Genomic DNA, 9,036 nt, shown 5'->3' on the forward strand with positions numbered 1-9,036 from the left:
AACTTATATATGAAGAATTGCTGTAATTTAAAAAAAAAAAAACCTACTGGATGCGGGGCAGTAGTTGCTGGTACAGCCCGTGTTGACACCTCTGAAAAATGTAGACTGCCAGCATTTAACTTCTTTAATCCTGGTGACAGTGGTCACAGCTGGTCCTGGCATTGCTGCTGTGGCAGATCATTAAGTCAACAGGTCCGTGTTGACACAGACATGGATTTGACAAGTGCATTCTCTCCCATTGTAATCAGAAAAGAGGACCAGAAATGTCTGCATGCAAACAAGAGAATCAAGAATATTAATTTCCGGAGCCGGTGCTGTGGTGTAGCAGGTAAAGCCACTGCCTGCAATGCCAGCATCCCATATGGGTTCGAGTCCCAGCTGTTCCACTTCCACTCCGGTTCTCTGCTTATGGCCTAGGAAATCAGTAGAAGATGGCCCAAGTCCTTGGGGTGCTGGATCCACCTGGGAGACCTGGAGGAAGCTCCTGGCTCCTGGCTTTGGATCGGCATAGCTCTGGCTGTTGTGACCATCTAGAGAGTGAACCAGCGGATGGAAGGCCTCTCTCTCTCTCTCTCTCTGCCTTTCCTTCTGTCTCTGTGTAATTCTGACTTTCAAATAAAGAAATCTTAAAAAAAAAAAGAATATTCATTTCCTTCAAATCAAAACCACAGTGAGATATCACTTCAGCCCTGTTAGAATAGCTGTGATAAAAAGAGAGTTATTTTGATCAATGCACATTGTATACAGGTATCAAAATGTCACACTGATGTGTACAATTATTGTGTATGATGTACAATTATTAATTTTAAGAAAATATTTGTTTCTGAGTGAAGTCTACCTCAGGGTTTTGACATAGTCCACAGGGGACCTGGATGTCACCCAGACCATCACACTGACCTGTTACATCAGTGGCATTGTACTCATTGGATAGGACGAGTGAGAAGCGAAGACTCATGGGAAGTAAATCTATGAAGATGGGGACTGGCCTCTTCACTTTGAGGCTTTTTTTAAATTAATTTCTTTACTTGAAAGTCAGAGAAAGATCTTCCATCTGCCAGTCCATTCCTCAAGTGTCCACAACAGCCAGGGCCGAGCCAAGCTGAAGCCAGGAGCCAGGCACTTCATCTAGGTCCCCCTTGTGGGTGGCAGGGGCCCAAACACTTGGGCCATCTTCTGCTACTTTTCCCAGACCGTCAGCAGGGAGCTGGATCAGAAGCAGAGCAGCTGGGACACAAATCAGTGCCCACATGGGATGCTGGTATCATAGGCAGTGGCCTTACCAACTCCGCCACAACACTGGCTCCTCAGGGCTCATTTTTGACATGTAGTAGTTGAGGGTGTGCAGGGATAATGACTCCAAAGTGAAAGACAAACTGCTGTATCTCAACTCTCCTACCTCAGACTCAGAAGCCCAGCACCAGGCAGAGCCCTGAGGGTTCTGCAGGCACCACCCTCCACTTGTGGGACTATGGTCCACACCTTCCATGCCAGGTGACACAGCAGGCTCCCGGCTCCCACAGCAGGAAAGACCTCTGCAGCAGGCCCAGGCCGTGGACCACCTGGCCTCAGGCCCTACAGCGGTACAGGAGTCAGGGGATGAGAGAAGTGCAGCGTGGGGTTGGTGGTGAGCTCCAGTGGAAGAATCAGATCATGGGCTCCTGGGCTCCTGGAACAAGCCCATGACATCCACAGCAGAGCAGTGGAGACATGCTGAGAAACAGCTGCTTGTGTGTTACTGGGTCCCAGGACAGATGGAATCCTTGTCCAACAAATATCAGTGATCAAATCAAAAACACCAGCTGACTGCTAAGAACTATGCCCTGTTGGCCCCAACAAGTCCTTAAGTCACACGTGCCCAGCAGCAGTTGTGAAATGGGAGAGGCACCCAGGACTAACAGCAGCAGTGCCAGGAGGCCCATGGCACCCACCACAGAAGCACAAATGTCCCCTTGCCTGGTTACATAAGGGAATCCCAAATGACCAGCTAAAAAGAGGATGAAAAAGCCCCAACTTGGCTTACAGAAGAGTGGATACAGCTCAAAGTGGACATCAGCTTTCAGGGTGATCTGAAAAGAGGGAACAAATTTCTCATTGGGGGCAGCTGCAAGCAGGGATATATACATGGTCATCGCATAGAGTGTAAAGAATTGTGGCCTAAGGTGAGAATACATATGGATTCCTGGCTCACAGCCAACGGTCTGGCTTGGTCCGGAACTTGGAAGGAAAGAGCCTAGGAGACAGGAATTCTGGGAAAGAGGTGCATACATGGGCATGTGGAAATGGGTACCTTGTTGGAGGACATCGGAATCACACAGTAAGGCCCATCAAAAACAACCAATGCACGAAAGCACCATGTAACCAAGGAGACCAAGGATGACAGGAACCAGTGCTTATCATTCCTGGCTCTGCTCCTGACTCTAGCTTCCTGCTAATGCACACTCTCAGAGGCAGTGGTAATGGCTCAAGTACATGGGTCCCTGTCACCCACAAAGGAGACCTGAACTGAGTTCTGGGATTTCCATCTTTGGCCTAGCCCGGCGTCAACTGTTGTGTGTATTTGTGGAGTGATTCAAAGTATTGGAGATCCCTACCTGCCTGTCTCTCTCTGCCTTTGAAATAAAATAAAAATAAATAAAAATTTAAAAAAGAAAAGAGAAACTTACAGGGCCAATGTTAGTGGTATAGCAGGTTGAGCCACTGCCTGCAGCGCCAGCATCCTATGTGGGCACCAGTTCAAGTCGCCGCTGCTCCACTTAATGTTCCTCTGTAGGATGAGCAAAATTTCAGTAAGCTCTAGAGACTGGAAAAGCACTAAGATGAATTTAATTCCCTTCTGATGGTTTCAGGACAAAAGGAGCCAAAACATCTGTAATTTTTTCAGCAAAATGTTCATTAAGTAGGGTATGATCTGTCTCAGACAAGCCCCTTGCCTCTGATTGGCTGACTATATGCCCTGCAGTACTTCTCTGGGCCTACCGCTGATGCATGATTGCTAGGTCTCCAAAATGACCTCTTCTTTAGGACCTGACTGAACCCTTGAGGACAGGCCCTGTTTCCTAGGAACACAGCATGAACAGGCATTCTCTTCATTACAGCCAACTCCTCAACCATCCCCTGGTTTTAGTTGATGTAACTTACTATAAATCTTTCCACAGGGTTGTTTATCAATGGTCTTCTCAGGAGCTTGATGTTGAAACACAAGTGCATCAAAGTGACCATAGCTTATTACAGTTTTCCCCCACTCTGGAGGCAAAGGCTTTAGTCTCTGTCCAGCTCGGGGATCTTCCTTGAACCTGGTGGTCCTCAAGTTGTGTACTCTTTTTTTTTTTAAGAGTATTGAAGAATATTTTTTTAAGATTTATTTATTTATTTGAAAGAGTTACATAGAGAGAGGAGAGACGGTGGGGGGAGTCTTCCATCCACTGGTTCACTCCCCAATTGGCCGCAACGGCTGGAACTGTGGCAATCCGAAGCCAGGAGCCAGGAGCTTCTTTCAGGTCTCCCACGTGGGTGCAGGGGCCCAAGGCCTTGGGTCATCTTCTACTGCTTTTCCAGGCCGTAGCAGAGAGATGGATTGGAAGTGGAGCAGCTGGATCTCGAACCGACGCCCATGCCCATATGGGATACCAGTGCTTCAGGCCAGGGCGTTAACCCGCTGCACCACATCGCTGGCCCCAAGTTGTGTACTCTTTGCTATTTAATAAGATGTACAACATGTAGCTGAGCCAGCTTACGCCAGATGAGCTACTGTCACTCTCTCCTGAATAGGACGCCATCCATCGCTGCCATTCTTTCTGCACTCTCCCAAAAGAGGGGGAAATGCCAAATCGGCATTTGTCCAAGAGTCATTCGTGCCCCATGCAGAGTTACTAGAATTCCTTTGGACAACCTACACTTGGCCCTGGTTGTGTTCATGGGTCAGATCTGCACACAGAAACAGGAAATGATCAGGCTGACTTGCCACAGTGGATCTCAGCGCGCCCTTAGGATTCCTTATTGCCCAGATGGCAGAACTGGAGCCTGTTGGCCAGCTGGGAAAAAAATGCTAATAAACACAAGACAGTAGATTCATCTTCGGGTCATCCAACAATCTATGTACTCTGGAAAAAGTGAAATTAACGGTTAAGGAACCTCAAACATCCTAAAGCCAATCAAAAAGGTAGCATCGAGGGTGATCCTAATGCTAACAGAAGGGCCCTGATAATTTACCCTAAGCAGGGCTTCTTACAAAATTATTGGCTTAGTAAGACAGCCAAAACACCCACAACCTTAGAGAGGTTCAAGGTAGCCATGTGGAATGCTAAATCTAAGCCCCAATCTCAAAGAGAAAGTTCCATGAAAATGCTCCCTCACGCCCTCAGGAAGGCCCCTGGGATGCATCGGAGCCCCTCCAGTGGGGAGGACCTTGTTGGGACCCCAGGTGGAACATCAGCTGCCACTGCAAACGCTAAGGATGTCTCACCTGCCGTCCACCTACTCGCGGCAAAGGCAAACTGCGGAAGTCGGACATACACAGGAACCAACTGCAGATCTGCCGGAACTCCTTGCAAAGGAGCTTCAGGTAATCAGCCCTGGAGGTGGGCTGGGAACGCTTTAATCATCCGGCCAGCACTGCGGGGTGAATATGTCCTGGTTACTATTTGCTTTCTTCAGGGCGCATCAAAACTGTCCCTATCAAAAAGCTACAGCTCTGACGGTACACTACAGAGGACATAATATGTGGTTCCATTTATATAAAGTCAGAGAACAGGTAACTCCACCACCTGTAGGGAGAGAAAAAACAGACCAACTTGTCAGGGTTGCTGGGGGGAGGGGTGTATATATATATATATATATATGATGTATGTTATTTATTTGAGAGGTAGAGTTACAGAGAGAGAGAAGGAAAGACAGAGAGAAAGCTCTTCCATCCGCTGGTTTGCTCCCCAGATGGCCACAATGGCCGGAGCTGGGCTGATCCAAAGCCATGAGCCAGGAGTTTCTTCCAGATCTCCCACAAGCACTTGGGTCATCTTCCACTGTTTTCCCAGGCCATAAGCAGAGAGCTGGATCGGAAGAGGATATGGGATACAAACTGGTGCCTGTATGGGATGCCAGCGCTGCAGGCTGAAGTTTAGCCACAGCACCCGCTCTGCCATCCATATTTTGATAGGGATTGAAGTTACATCTCTCAAAAGTGGTACAGTTAAGATGTGTGTATTTTATCATATGTTTTACCTTAAGAAAACACAAAAAGAAAGGTAGGGGGCAATCATGTAGTGTAGCAGGTTAAGCCACGGCTTGCTATGTCTGCATCCCATATCAGAGTGCTGGTTCCAGTCCTGGCTGCTCTGCTTCCTGATAATGTGTCTGGTTAGGCAGTCAGTGCAGAATGGCTCAAGTGCCCAAGCCTGTCCTACCTACATGAGAGACCTGGATGGAGTTCCTGGCTCCTGGCTTCAGACTCGACTGGACCTGGTTGTTGTAGCCATTTATAGAGTGAACCAACAGATAGAAGTGCGTACTCTCTCTCTCTCTCTTGTCTCTTCCTCTCTCTTGTCTCTTCCTCTCTCTGTCACTCAGCCTTTCAAATAAATAAATATCAAAAAGAAAACAAAACCAAAGCACAGTGGGTTAAGCCACTGCTTACAACTTCCACATCCCCTATTGCCCTGCCAGTTCAAGTCCTGGTTACTCTGCCTCCAGTCCATCTGGGAGAACAGAATGAGGTTTCTGGCTCCTGGTTTCAGCCTGCCCCAGCCTTAACTCTTGTGGACACTGGGGGAGGGAACAGCAGGTCTGGAAGAGATCTCTTTGTCTCTCTCTCTCTCTGTTACCCTTTCAAATAAATAAAATAAAGCTTAAAAAAGAAATGCACATTCATAAAATGAAATTTTGTTCCATGCAGCCATTATAAGGAATAAAGTTACTCCTAGGATATTGATAGAGAATATTAACTATGTACTTGTGAATTGCAGAAAAGTACAAGCTCGTTTTTAAAAATTCTACATTTATAAGTACATTTAAAAGTATAGAATGTTTCAAAAAGGAACAAGAGCGGACACTGTGATTAAGCTGCTACTTACAAAGCCTGCACTGGAGTGCTAGCTCAAGTCCTGCTATGTGTTTCGGATAATGCACCCTGGAAGGCAGCAGCTCAAGTGCTTAAGGCCCCTGCCACCCAGGTGGGAGCCCCAGATGGAATTCCTGGCTCCCGACTTCAGCCTGGCCCTGCCCTGGCTCTGCTGGGCATTTAGGGAGTGAGCCAGTAAATGGGAAGATCTCTCTTCTCTGTCACTCTGCCTTTCAAATGAATGAATGAATGAATGAATGAATCTTTAACGAAAACTAAAAGGAATGGAGGAAGGGAATGAAGCAAACTGCTGATCAGGATTACCTCCATAGAGTGGGGTTGGAGTGAGCAGGAACTTCCAGTTTGATTTCATCTATTTCTTTAAACCATTTAAGCAGACTAATGTTTGCAATATTTAACATATACACTCTGTCTTGTTTGCAGAAGAAGACTCTAAGATAAGGTTCATGTTGCTCCTGGAGAAAGGGGAGAGGGATGGAGATGGGGGAGAGAGGAAGAGAAGAGGGAAGCAGAGAAAGCTACAGCCTTTGGAGGCTTAAAAAAAAAAAGTGCTCATGAGGGCTTCCCCCCCCCCTCCCCGGACCACCCATGTGTCCCCACAGCAGTCATTAAATCCTACAGGTAAAGTTCCGGAGGCAGGAAGGAAGCCACTGTAATGGACCGAGTCGTAGCGACCCCGGGCGGGGATGCTTCGGGGAGGAATCGGTTTCCAGGTCAGCCATCCTCCCCCAGAGGTGCAGGGCGCGAGATTGCACGCGTGCTCCTCACTCCTTCAACCTGCTGGTCAATATCGTAGAACGCGCGCCACCTCTTAGCTCAGATGCTCCTTGCGACTTCACACGGGTATGGACGAGGAGAGCACGGGCCCATGCATTGGCGGGAGCCAGGACCCACGCCTGGCCTGGCGGGCGCGCGCCCCTCCCGCCTCCTCGGGGCCCTGCGCCTTTCTGAGCGCCCTTGACCGGCCGCGCCGAGGGCGAAGGCTGCAGCGTCGGGTTCCCGGGATCGAGAAGGAAGGCGGCGGCCGCCGTGGAAGGTTGGGGCGGTGCCGTGGCCGCCAGCTCTGGGAACTTGGGTGGCGTCTGGTAGCCAGGTGGACTCTCTCTCGCTTCCTCCTTCGTGCCCGTTTGGCCGCCTAGCCTCGTGCAGGAGCGGTGCGGGGAGTGAGCCTGTCTCTCCCTCTCTCACAGCCGCACCCCTCTGCAAAGAGGAAGCCGCGGCCCGGGGTGGCTAGGGGCCCCGGCCAAGGTCACCTGGTGTTCCAGCGGGTCCCCTCCCCAGGTGCTTCCCCTGTGAATGTGAATGGAATTAAGCGCTCTTTTCTCTCCTTCAATCACCGGTCCCGAGAATAAAAATGCGGTCGTTGAGAACCGGGTGTGTGTCTGGACCTTGGGGTTTTCTGTGCTCTGCGCATCCAAGGTCGCGAGCTTTCCCGAGGGAAGGGACCGCTGTGGCGGCGCGGTGGACGCTCCTCTGTCACTGAAAGCCACTTCAGTAAGAGCTCCCAAACCTCGGAAGAGCGGAGGGCCTGTCTTTGCAGTCGCTTTGCTCGAGGCGCGGCTCTCCAGCCCTGAGGGTGGCGCCCGGCTCCTCGCCGGGTGTCAGCGACGTCGGGCGGCTCTGACGCCGCCTTCCGGCAGGCTCATCGCCTGGGAACCAGAAGCCCACCGGCAGGTTCGCGACCCCCGCGATCTGGACGCCCGATTAGGGTGCGTGTGTGCGCAGAGGAGACTCCCTAGGGGGCCCTGCCCGGCTTTTGTCCCCACCCCACCTGGATCCAGGTAGTCCAGAGCGACAGAAAAGCCCACCGGAGACAGGCGAAGAGCGCGCCCTCCACTAGGGTCCCGGAGCGTTGGGAGAACTGACGAGTTTGGGTGGGCGACCTCTGGGGGCCCGGGGGCGATTCGAGCTCCCGCCAATAGCTGCGGTGGGCGGGGAGAAAACGGAGCTGGGGACCTGCGTGGGCCGGGTCCCTTCCACACCCTCGCCGGCCGCGTGCCCCGCCCGCCCACCCACCCTCCCTCTTAAGCCCAGCTCGGCCCTCGGAGCTCGTCCGAAGCCTACAGGGCCCCATACACGGTCTGGGAGGCGTGCACTCGTGGCGGTGGCCGAGGTAGGTGCCCGGCGGGGCGCGCCTGGGGGACCCCGGTTCTGGCCGGCGTCTTCCCGGGCGCCTGGCAAGTGCGGGCAGCTGTCTCTGGCGCAGTTCGTTTCGGGTGATCGTCTTTGCCTTCCCGGGGAGTTCTTATTCTTTCAGTGTCCCCTCAACTTGAGGCCGAGAGCTGCGCGCCTTCCGAGACGCTGCCAGAGAGAGACTGGCAGATGCCTGCGTCGCGGCTGACCTCTGCTCCCGACCTCGTGTTCTTTAATTTCTGAGTCACGACCCGGCTGGGTTTTCTTATTGGACTCATTGATCTTGCCCTCAGGACGCAGAGACACTCAAGGGGCTTCATTCCGCAGCCTTGGTGAACTTGCTACGTGTCCATTCAACGCCAACCTTCCGGGCGGTGCGACCCCAGCGGCCGCCGAGGTCTCTCTGTCCTACCTGGCCTGGGAGCTCGCCCCCACCGACGCCCGAGAAGCGGCCCTAAACCCCTTGTTCCCCAGGTGAGGCGACTGGAGTTGGCCAGAGGACTTGCGGGATGTGGCGGGACTGGGCCGGCGTGGGAAACGGGAGCGGGAGGTGGCGCGCCTCTCCCCTCGGTGCAGCCCGCATTTCCAGGACCCGCACGGTCAGACGCGGGCTTCCCGGTCCTCCTCCATCTGCGCGGGCTCTGCAGCGGGCCCAGGGGCGCCTGGAGCCGCCGCGTGCTCCGAAGCCCTCGGGGTGTCTCGCAGTGGGTTCTCCGCCTCCGCCCGGGGCGCGGGAAGGTCGGGTGGCTGGAAGCGACTGCCTGAAGGAGTTTTGTCGGACGGAGAAGGCGGAGGGTAGGGAACTCGAAAGAGGTTTTGCAGGAGCCGGG

Source organism: Lepus europaeus, chromosome 4 (assembly GCF_033115175.1).
Source record: "Lepus europaeus isolate LE1 chromosome 4, mLepTim1.pri, whole genome shotgun sequence".
Taxonomy (NCBI): Eukaryota; Metazoa; Chordata; class Mammalia; order Lagomorpha; family Leporidae; genus Lepus; species Lepus europaeus.